This window comes from Chiloscyllium plagiosum, chromosome 14 (genome assembly GCF_004010195.1).
Source record: "Chiloscyllium plagiosum isolate BGI_BamShark_2017 chromosome 14, ASM401019v2, whole genome shotgun sequence".
NCBI classification, from domain to species: domain Eukaryota; kingdom Metazoa; phylum Chordata; class Chondrichthyes; order Orectolobiformes; family Hemiscylliidae; genus Chiloscyllium; species Chiloscyllium plagiosum.
In genome coordinates this window covers 51,219,231-51,231,584 of record NC_057723.1, presented here as the reverse complement: position 1 = coordinate 51,231,584, position 12,354 = coordinate 51,219,231, and the positions used below count along the sequence as shown (strand labels likewise).

General features: G+C 38.4%; 1 protein-coding gene across 1 annotated transcript in view; it reads right to left on the bottom strand.

The window, feature by feature from the left end:
* Positions 1-12,354, bottom strand: part of neurl1b (neuralized E3 ubiquitin protein ligase 1B) — a 476,454-nt gene that overhangs the window by 251,920 nt on the left and 212,180 nt on the right. The window lies entirely within an intron of this gene.

The window sequence follows — 12,354 nt, the reverse complement described above, 5'->3', positions numbered from 1 at the left end:
CTCAAAAACTGCATGAATTTATGTAAAACTCTGTTATCTCACTTTTTAGATTAGAATCAATCTAAACATCAGGTCATAGACAGAGAACATAGGGGCTTAACGCCTTCAACATATTGTCTCGCTATCACCATTGTTAACAGCTAACCCGAGAATGCAACTTTTTAGAAATGGTTTTGTGATTTACACATGAAAGAAGTGAAACTATCACTGTATTCTAACAGATGAAAGGCTCAACAATCAATTTTTCAATGTATAATTTCAGTTACATCACACTGTAAATTTTTGCTATAAATTCTGTGTTACGATCGAGCCCTCCACTATCACCTGATGAAGGAGTGTCGCTCCGAAAGCTAGTGTGCTTCCAATTAAACCTGTTGGATTATAACCTGGTGTTGTGTGATTTTTAACTTTGCAGGTTAACAGATTGGGTGCTGACTAAATCAATGACTGAATGTTCAGAAAGCAAGATGGAGAGCTTATATATGAAAGTATCACATATTGTGCTACTTGCTTAAAGCTATAGTGTCTTTCTAAGATCTGTATAATATGACGACATTAGCTTGTTAGCTGGTACTATAATTAGAGCCTCAAATTTAGTTAAGTTTATGCACAACATGACAGATATTAACAGCTTATTACAGTAATATCTACTGTAATATGGTTAGGTATGGTTCTTACAAGTGAACACTGAGGGAAGGACTCAGATTTTACAATAAAACAAGAAACTATGCTGTTTGATGGATGGCACAAATATTTCAAGGTCTATCAACTAGCCTGCTTAATTCAAATCTTATGACACAGCTAATTTATTAGTGTTAATGGAAAAGAGGTTAGGGATATTATAATCTAATTGATGCATTAACTGTCATCGGGCTCGACATTTTTCTTTTTGAGGCAAAAGTTTAATTGCATGCAACCTAAGTTCTGAATATCCAAATTATTTGTCAAGGTATACAACTAGAAAAGGGAAAACGTGGTCTTGGTTCGCCTAGTGACAGATCAGCAAAGGATACAACAGATCAATACATTGCCAACTGAAATTATAGTATAGGTACCTTAACTCTGGATTAGTTCCTTCTTGCATAGCACATCAATATAACCCACAGTACTCAGTAATAACACAGATTCCTAACTCAATTAAATATTCAACTAATAGTACAAGCAATGCACTGTATCACAATGATTAAATACAACAATTTGTCCATCATTACCCCAAAATTTGGTTAATAATATTACTAAACAATAATAGAATTCTGCTACATGATATAAGTTAATGAATCATACCATAATTCTTAAGCTCTTATTGAATGATAAAATTCAAATTAAATGAGCTTTAAATTGTAGTAGATGCCAGTATGAAGTTCAGTGAAATAGAATATGCCTGTAATACTAAGTCAAAGGTTGTTCAGGATATTCACATAATATTATATCATGGTTAAACACAGAACTTTACACTTTATCTGAGATATATGAATGAGACTGTGGCAAACAAAATCCGAAAGAACTGTGGATGCTGTGAATCAGAAACAAAAACGGAGATTGCTGGAAAAGCTCAGCAGGTCTGGCAGCATCTGTGAAGAGAATTCAGAGTTAACATTTCAGGTTAAGTAACCCTTCCGCAGAACGGAGTTCTCCTGCCAGGCCTGCTGAGTTTTTCCAACAATTTCTGTTTTTGTTTCTGAATTACAGCATCCACAGTTCTTTCAGAGACTATGTCACCAGTAAGTGTAATGCAAATTACAGTTTTGATTAAATACCATCAATCGGCATTTCACATGCCAATATCAGCATCTCGGGAATAAAAACAGAAAACGTTGGAAAGACTCAGCAAATTATGCATTATCTGTGAGAAGCAAAGGATTGGATTATTCGCTGCATCACTTGTGCAAAGCCACTTAAAATCCAATGGCTAGTCAAGTGAGAGTTCCCCGTGTAATGGGAAGAAACCCTGAGCATACCCTTTGTCCCTCCCCTCCCCTTGTCCCAACACCCAAAAGTCTGAATTTACCTCAAAGTCTTCACTCTTCAGTGTGTCCTCTTTGGGCTGCTTGAAGTCTCAGCAATGGTCACCACTACCAGTGGCACTGCTAGACCTAGAGTGTGGCTGCACAATTGATGGATCAGTGGAGCTGGACATCTTGCCTGATGGGTGGTGGGAGAAGTGGTTGTGGTGGAATCCTGCCTCAAGTAAATTCAAGGCCTGATGACTGCAGGGCTAGATGACCAAGAACAGGAATGATAGAAAGACCTCTCCTGCCTATAATTCAGTTGTTCATGTCTCCACACAGATACTGCCTAATCAGTTAATTATTACAGCATTTCTAATTTAATTCAAATGTCCAGCATTAGTAGTATAGTGTTTCTGTATTTCATGACTTGTTTCCATTGTTGAAACTTGACAATTGTCATGAAATGTCTCTTCATTAGCACCCCGAGAGCTTTGCTATTAAACATATCATTTCAGCCTCTGCACAGTACATGTTAGGTTTAGAGGTACTGAAATAGAGTTGAGAAAGATTGTTGATTAGCAAAAACAGAAGATGCAAATAGATCACAATGAAAGGAAGGGAACTAAAAGGAAGTGGATAGAAATTAACATGGTGTGGAAATGTTAAAAACTAGCTGGGTTGAGGAGAAATGAGGCAAAGTTGACCAATGGAAATTAGGGAAAAGGAAAATGTACTAGACTAAGTCAGGAGGTGGAAAGTACAGTATCATTAATTTATGATGTGTAAAGAATGTGAGAAGAGCAAAAAATAAAACTGTATTAGTAAGATAGCATGTGTAAGGATATAAAATTACCAGGTCAAATTGAAAAGAAGAAAGAAAAGGAAAAACTTTCATAGAGAAAGAAGCTGCAGATCATTGGATGAGTGAATTGAGAGAGGATTGGAGTAGATTGTCATTGTGAAAGAGAAGAGTTTGATGAGTACAGCATGTTGGTGATTTGGCCCAGAAGGAGCAGACTGCTTCTTTGAGTTGGGGAAAGGAATAGGTAAGTTATCAATAGAGCTATAAGTGACATAAATTGCACAATAATTTGCCCTCTATTGCTCAGTTTGTGTTCTATCAGGACCACTCACCTCCTATCTCATTACAGCCTTTGCCCAAACATTGGCAAAGATACCTGAATTCCAGAGGTGAGGTAAGCATGACTGCCCTTGTGAATGAGGCGGTGTTTGACCAAGTTTAGCATCAAATTTGAAAATTTGGAGTCAACAGGAATCAGGGAGAAAACTTTCCTCAAGTTACAATCATACTAACACAAAGGAAGGTGGTCATGGTCAATGGAGGTCAGTTTTCTCAGTCACAGGATATCAATGCAGGAGTTACTCGGAGTAATTACCTGACTCTAATCATCTTTAACTGCTTCATCAATGATCTTCTTTCCTTCATAAGGTCGGAAGTGAGGATATTTATCAATGTTTACACAATGTTCAGGACCATTCATGACTCCTCAGATACTAAACTAGTCTGTGTTCATACATGGCAAAATTGGAACAACATTCAGGCTTAGGTTGGTAAGTGAAAAGTAACATTTGCACTACACAAGTTCCACACAATGACCATCTTCAACAAGCAAAATTATAACCATCTCTCCTTGACATTCAATGAACTTACCATTGCTGAATCCTTCATCATCATTTGGAAAATTACCATTAACCTAAAACTGAACTGAACTGGACTAGTCACATAAATACTAAGGCTTCAAAGAAGGCTAGGAAATTCTGTGAGGACTGCAGATACTGGACAGTCAGAGTCAAAATGTGTGGTGCTTGAAAAGCACAGCAGGACAGGTTGCATCCGAGGAGCAGGAGAGTCAATGTTTTGGGCATAAGCCCTTCATCAGGAACGTCCTTCATCAACAGGCTAGGAAATTCTGAGATGAGTAACTGACTTCCTAAGGGATGAGGCTACTATTTAGTAAACCTATAAATGGTTTTCACCACTAAAAGGGTGCTGCCATTAAGTCAAAACGACTTTTTCACTGTCACACAAATGAGTTTCTTTGCTCGTGTCATGCCAGGTATGTCAGCTCTACTTCACAAAAACTGGCAAACCTCTTAACTCATTTACAGTGGAAAGCATGGTGATCATAGTCAATCAACCTGTGTTTACTAGCCTCAGAAAAACATATCCACCAGTAGATATGATTCTACTATTGGAAATTATTTTTTTAAATAATCCAGACTATGCTAAGAGTTACACTGGAAACCAATTAATGGTCATCAGTCAGGCTCACAGTGTGATGCATTTGCATAAGCTGGAAGTTTCATATATGAATACACAGGGCCCTTTTTAATGGAGGCAAAAGGAATTTGTATATAGTAAGTTTTATTTAATAAAATCTCTGCCAATCTATACTGTATCTCAATGGCAATCAGAATCTACATTTGGCCTGAGAATTAAAATTGACAGGTAACTGTCCTTGCCGCACCTCCATGCCATGCACACTCTTCTCATTCTGCATAAAATATGTCCCTTTGTTGAAGTATTTTTCTTGCATCCTAGTCCCATGAGTGTAAAGCGAAAAGCTTCAAATTCTTGTCTCCTTTTAGCAATGTTTAAACTCTGTACTGCAAAACAATTATTTATTTTAAAATATCAATGATAAAGTATGGAAGGCCTTGGAATGCACCAGAAAACACCATACTTTGAGTAAAAATATAAAAGAGTAAAACTGTTCCCGGACACCTACTCCCTTAGTAATCTACTAACATTTGGATTTCCTCCCAAAGTACTGAAATACCTTCATGTTTTTCCCCAAATACAAATGAACAATCATTGTATAAAACCACAGTTTCAAACCCACATAATTACTTGTTTTCACAAATCTTAGGCTTATAATCCTACATTGGTAAGAATGTTGACACTTAGCAATAAAACAACTGAAAAGTATAATCGAATCAAGTTTTCTTCTTGTAAAATAAATCTCCTCTTCCTTTTTTCCCTGCCTCTTTATTTGGCCTGGAGCCATGCTTCACGCCTGTTGTAGGAAGCAGAGGTCCAGTTCCTGCTCATATGAAGCATATTGAGAAGTTGATTCATACTCACCTTAGGCCAGCTAGATTATCTGTACGTATTATTTTGTTTTAACTTTTTGCTCTTGTCTTGTCAGAATCTAATAATACTTTTAAATACAATTTAAGTATTCAAATTGTGAAGTATTCAAACAAACATTATGAGTTTGGTCATTTTCATAACCTTTTGAATCATAAAATGTGTAATGCTCAGTCGGATGCATTGCCATCCTTTCTCCTTTTCTAACTTACAACACCATCCAATTTTCACTGCCGGATTGTGTTCTATCATGTAGAGCATGTTGAATTGACACAAGTATTGTTTTCAAACATTCAAAGGCATTTGTAAGCAAGTTTAAAAATAAAGATCACATTTAATTACATGTTACATGATCTTTTGTCAAAGGCTTTTTTGTTAACCTTTTACAAAAAATAAAGGGGAAATTTATCCTCACGGATAGGTGGGAAGGTAAAAATGTTAAGATTCTCAAACTGGTTCCCAAATCTCCCTCTGTCAGTTTTAACACATGCATTAGGAGTGGACCAATCCCTTCTCAGGAAGCAAGTCAGACAATGAATTTTTTTCTGAAGGACATACATCTACATTTTAACATTTTTAAAATGTTTTAGTACAGGGATGTCAAGATTCCTCAGGAATTGTGGCAGGTAAGTGTAGTGGTGGGGTTGAGAAGGCTTGGATCCATGAACCAGGTACCTTTATTGCCCTGTTTGTGGGCCAGGAGGAGTGTGAGGGTTTACTTCAGACCACACAAGCTTCCTGGGCATAGTTGGATCCCCTCAGTCAACCAAAAACCATCATCTTTGTCTGACCCCTGCATTATGCAATGGGTGACCAACCTCAAATTTCCTGCATCCTGTGCCCTGTGATTCCAGACAATCTGACACCTGCTCCCTGTTGCTTTCCTGTCCGAAAGGCAGCCAGCCAATCAGCTAGTCCGTCTGATTGAAAACCCATTCAAAAAGTTTCAAAGATATCCTGTGACTAAATCTACAATAATGTGAGAAACTCATATATCTGTCTTCCCATTTGAAAACCAACTCCTTGACCACTCTCTGTTCTTTAATTCCAGCCACAAGAAAATATCTAGGCCAAAGATTCTAGGAATTCATAGTAATGCGGGAAACACTGACCAGTCTTCTGAGAGGGTGTTGATTAATTATACACTCATTCTTTGAATATGATAGTCCGTTCACAGCTGGTCTGATGATGAAAAGTTTTTCAGGTTAAAATAAAATGACTCATAAAGTTTTGTCAAATTTCAAGGAAGCAATGGAATCATCAGAGACTATAAACAGCAATTAATACTTAGGTTGACAAATTATGCTCTCTGATCTCCAACATCTGCAGTTCTCACTTGCTACTAGTTGATTTCAACCTTACTGCTAAACCTCTTCCAAGGATGCCTACCTTGAAGTTCTCCTCCTCTCTCTGAAGGGCTTATTCCACAAAACGTCAATTCTCCTGCTCCTCAGATGCTGCCTGACCTGCTGCGCTTTTCTAGCATCACACTCTTGACTCTGATCTCCAGCATCTGCAGTCCTCACTTTCTACTACTGACAAATTATGCCTGCCTAGTTATTGCTAAACTATGAGTTGCACTTTGGAAACAAGTAACCATTAAGCTGCGTTAAATCTGTGGCAGATATTTATCTCTATCACAAACAGACAGCACCAACTTCTGCAGTTCTGTTCTCACCTCAGAAACACTGCATTATCTACTGCCTATGTGCATCTGGTAGCACATTAAGGGGACTTTCTATTGCAGATTTCATAGCTCTCAAATCACATTGATTACAAGTTAAGACTCCACCTAATCTCCAAAATTAAACTCTGTTGTAAAGTCACTCACTTAAATTGACAGCTTTGTTGCCCTCTCCAAAGATGCTGGATGACTTGCTTAATACCGAGCATTTTCTGCTTTATTTTACCCTGAAGGAAGCCATTTTATGACAATTACAAATCAACACTAAGTAATAGAAAGGTATAGCACAATAGGAGGCTATTCAGTATATCTAGTCTACAGTGTGTACATTCTGAATAAGTCATATTGGACTCAAAATATTAACTCTGCTCTCTTTCTGTCGGTGCAGCCAGACCTGCTGAGTTTATCCAGCAATTTCCTTGTTTGATTCAGAGTTTCAGCATCTGCAGTATTGTGCTTTCATTTGAGTAACTTTTAGCCAACTAGTGTAAACTTCTCAACATAAGTTTCCTGAAGCTTCTTGATGAAGGAGCGTCGCTCCGAAAGCTAGTGCTTCCCAATAAACCGGTTGGACTATAACCTGGTGTTGTGTGATTTTTAACTTTGTACACCCCAGTCCAACACCTTCATCAAGTTACTTACAGCACAGTGTTACCTATGGGAGCTTTAACTCAATCTTTCGCATTAAGTCGGATGAAAAAAAACCCTCAAATTAAGGAACATGTGCATACCCTGCAAACACAATATATAAATTACAAGCCATCTCAAGGGCAGCAAAGGAAAACAAATTTTCAACAGTATCTTTTAAATTATTAATTTTTTTCTTTTTTTATGTTGCAAAGAATTGTGGCTGGCAGGTAGCTTTCAGGCAACAAAACAGATATGACAGTTTTAGGTTTACTTCTTGCAAATGCTTGCAACAAACAAGTACCAGCTTTCTGCTGAATTACAATAATGTTATCACTGCAGTGAGCCCTCCACTGCACAGATAAAAGCATCATCATTTCTCATTAGTGATGGATCAGTGGGACTATATTGTCACTGGAAGTTCTGTAAAATCATAATTCATCAGCATTTACTTACTGTATACTAATGGTTCTATTAATCTCGTCTATTTTGCTTTCTAATGCTCTAAAACATTACAGCAATAAAAAAAATTAAAGGAATTTATAGCCGGTTTCATTTTCATATGGTACTGTGAAAAGCAGAAATACTGTATGAAGTCTGTTACTGATCATTTTGATTATATTAAATCCATACTGACAAGTTAAATATCAAAAATGATTCATACAGTTTTAGTAAATGCTGTTTGTTCACTATTATCTGCATTTTGTGCAAATAGTGTTTTTTTTTGCGCAGAGTGCTTTGTATTATTTAACAGTTTTCCTCATCTCCATGTGTATTTATTATCCTTATTTCTTGCTATTTGAGCTTTATCAGCAATAAGGGGAATCCATTGTTGCTAAGCTCCCTTCAGTCTTCAGTAACAACATGGAAAATTAGGACTTTGAGGCTCTATGAAGTAGATACACAGTTTTGACAGCATAATATCAATATCGGATGTCAGCTGTGTCAGTTAATCCCATGCCAGTCTTGAGAAGTAAAAAAACTAGCTTCACACTCCAATACAATACCGTGAGACTGCACTGGTGGACATGTGCCTTTCTGAAGAGAACTTAAACTGAGACCCAGTCTGCTTTTTCAGGTCAATGTACATATCACATGAAACCATCTCAAAGAAAAACACAATGTTATTTCTGGTTTAACGACTAATATTCACCTCTCAATCAGCTTTCACTAAAACAGATTACCATAACATCTCCACAATGTGGAAGCAGGCCATTCAGCCCATCAAGTCCACACCGATCTTCCAAACAGCATTCCAACCATTCCAACTCCCTCCACCCTATCCCTGTAACCTTACATTTCCCTTGGCTAATCCACCTAACCTACTCATCCCTGACACAAAGGGCAATTTAGCATGGCCAATCCACTGAACCTGCACATCTTTGGATTGTGAGTGGAAACCGGAACACCCGGAGGAAACCTATGCAGACAAGGGAAGAGTGTACAAACTCCACACAGACAATCATCCGAAGGTAGAATTGAACTCAGGTCCCTGGTGTGGTGAGACAGCTGTGCTAACCACTGAGTCACTGTGCCATCCCACCATTATTTGGTTATCATCACATGGTTATTTAAGGGAGTTTATTCTGTGTGATTTGGCTGGCCTGGATCAGATTCTTGTTGAGTCTGGTAGCTCAGAAAGCACTTTAAAAGTATTGGCCAACTAGAATTTTAGGATTCCTGACCTCTTTCCCCGGACTTTTGATTTTCACATAGTCTTTTATTGGTGCAACTGATACAGGTCACAAATCCACAGCCAACAACCCCAATCCAGCTTGCTGTATTAGAAAATAAGCATAAGGCATACTTTTGACATTTTCATGAAGTGGGGCAATTATTCTCGAGGTACATGATTTACCTCATATCAGAGATGCCTTGCACTATAAACTGAATGTGGAAACCTTATAAAAACTGAATTCAAAAGGCCCTCTTCAAGCCCAATGTCAAGGTATCTCTGTCCTAACATCTGACTTGGCTTATCATGCCCTCATGTTCAATTATTTCCCCTCTACCATCCAAAACCATCCAGGCCAAAGTAGACCTCCTCCTCATCCAATGGCTCCTCATTCAGCCAATGTTAAGGTAAATGCATTCAAAACATCCTCAAGTCCCCTCCAAGCAAGTGTAAAAGGTCACACAATAATAAAATCCCCAAAGGTCATTCTCACTAAACACTTAATTGATGCCGTGATAAGAAGGGGATGAACTTTTCTCCAGTGACAACACGGTGCATTATTTTCCCTCTTGCCACCTCTCTCACTTCCTCCCAGGAGACAAAAAATGTACTTTCATTTTCATGTTTGCAAAAATATCCTCCATCAAAACAAGACCATTTTTATTTTCTTTCCCTTTCCCTAAACAATATTTTTTTTCTACACTCTTCCTTATCGTTAGTGGTGTTGCCACTTCACTTTGCATAGTCACATGTGGCATCATATAACATCTCATGCATCCTTTCTCTCGGTAAGAGATAAATAGCGAAGATTCAGACTGTGGATATCTGAAAATACTATTCATTATATCATTCTGTCCTAATTGAATTGTCTCCCATTTTCAAAAGCGCAATTCCTCAAATCAGCCATGCATTTGCTGAAACAAAAACAGAAACTGCTGGTGAAACTCAGTAGGTCTGGCAGCATCTGTGGGACAAAGCAGAGCTTATGTTTCAAGCCTGGTAACTCTTCATTAGAATAGATGCGTTAGCTGAGGTTTTTATTTATGTATCATCGTAGCATGAAGTCACTAATTGTACCCTTGTATAATTGTAATGTTCTTCTAAAACAAATGATAGGAAGGGAGGTTAAAATTTCACCTGGAGATTATATACTTTTGCCCACACATATATCCTGAAGACTTTAAAAGTTCAACTAAGATTCGTTCAGTCACCCACTTTCAAAAGCAAAACACCTATGAGAAAAGCAAAACATCTATGACTCAGTGTTCTGCCTCCAACCTTCAGTCTTTCTAAAGATCTTAATGCTTTGAAAACATACATCTCCTTCAACATTTCCTCCAAAGGATCTGGATTTTAGAAGCATGAATCTTATTCACTTTGTCTTTTCATTTCAAACTCTTAGCTTTTGGTTTTCAAAAATAGTGGCTATGCAGTCCTAAATCTTTACTTCATAATAGCTTGAAAGTAAATGTTAAATCTGAGAGTCAGGGAATCAAAGAGTAGCAATTAATGGAGAAGAGGGTCTCACCTGCTGACTGGAGCCTGGGTGCTGAATGCTGCATCATTTGTGTGTGATAAACAAATACACTGAATAGTCCTGCATGACCCAAACTTCAAAAATGCCCATCAAGTTAGACAGGAAGAGTTCAGTTATTTCTGAAACAAGCAGTAAGTCCCAAAAGCACTCTGGTCAAATGGCTCACATAGCAGGCCATGCCAGAAGTGGCTAGCAGTGCAATGAACATTCTCAAAAGGGAGATTGGCTTCTCTAGAGCAATTTCTAGCAGAGTTGTGAATCTGTTGAACTAACTGCCCCAGATTGTAGTGGAGGCAGAATCAATCAACAGATTCAAGAAATACATAGCTATGATTCTTTTGAAAAGCGGGCCAAAGGGCTTTGGGGAGCAGGCAGGAAAGTGGAGTTGAGAACAGGATAAGATCAGCCACAATCATGTTAAATAGTGGAGAGGGCTTGTAGGGCTGAATTGCCTGCTCCTGTACCTAATTCCCATGTTCCTATGTGTCTGCTATAAGAGGAAAGAGGAAACAGAAGTATGGTGGGCCTATAAGTTCTCAATGATGTAGCAATGTGGAAAATGGCAAAGCAAGGCAAGGTGGGGATGTTGTGAGAATGCAAGTAGGCACAGAGTCAATGAGCACTAAAAGAACAAGTGAAGTTCTCCGAGATAGACACTGCTCCAATCCATGAGAATGTGTGTCCCTGTGTGCAGGGGGCCTGGCAGCAGGACAATGCAATGTGTTGGTATGGTCTAAAGTGGTTAATTGCATTCTAGTGAGTTGGAGATATGCCATGATGATGTGATGACGCTTGTATGTGTCCAATGCTAACCCCTATGGTGTAGTCAGTTGCTAGCTATGAAATATATGCCAGGAATGTTGGGGACTGCTGTCCAAGGTGGAGATCTGAAGGAGCAAACTATGGAGCTGGCTTTGCCAGCTATCCACTTTGACTTTGTATCAGAAACTATCACCATTCAGTTTCTCTCCACAGGATGGGAGAACAGAAAACTGCAAATAAATGAGGCAAAACTATTTTTATTCAAGCAAGAGATTTGGGCTTCAATGATTTGGAAAGCATTTAATGCACAGTTCTAATTGCCCATTAGCAAGGTGGAGGTGAGTTGTCTTCTTGAATTACTCTAAGTCAGGGAGTTCCAGAACTAAAGGAATGATGGTCAGCATGCTGAGTGGCTTAGAGAGGAAATTGCAGGTGGTGTTGGTGTTCCCAAATATCTGCCCTTTTCCTTCTTAATGGTGGTGGTCGTTGATTCGGAAGAGACCTGATGAACATGTAATAAGTAATCCTTGGATATTAATTCATGCAAATCTGCCTTCACACTCACTAACTAGATTCTCAGCTCCCTGTTTAAACCCTTTTCTTTCTTGACAAAAACAGAAATTGCTGGAGAAACCCAGAAGATCTGGCAGCATCTATGGATAGAAGACAGCGTCAACGTTTCTAGTCTAATGACCCTTCTTCAGCACCCAAAATATTAACTCTGCTTTCTCCCCACAAATGCTGCCAGACCTGCTGAGTTTCCCCAACAAGTTTTTGTTTCAGATTGCCATCACCTGACATTGAGAGTTTTATTTTAGCAATGGCATCATACTGCTGAACACAGGGAAATGTCAGCTCTTTGTATCCAGTTCTGAGTACCATACCGAAGGATGTGAAGACTTTATACAGGGTGCAGGAAAAATTCACAAAAATGTTTCAAGAAATCAGGAGTTTCAGTTGCAGTGAAGATTAAAGAATCTGGGTTGCTTTCTTTCGAAAAGAGAAAAT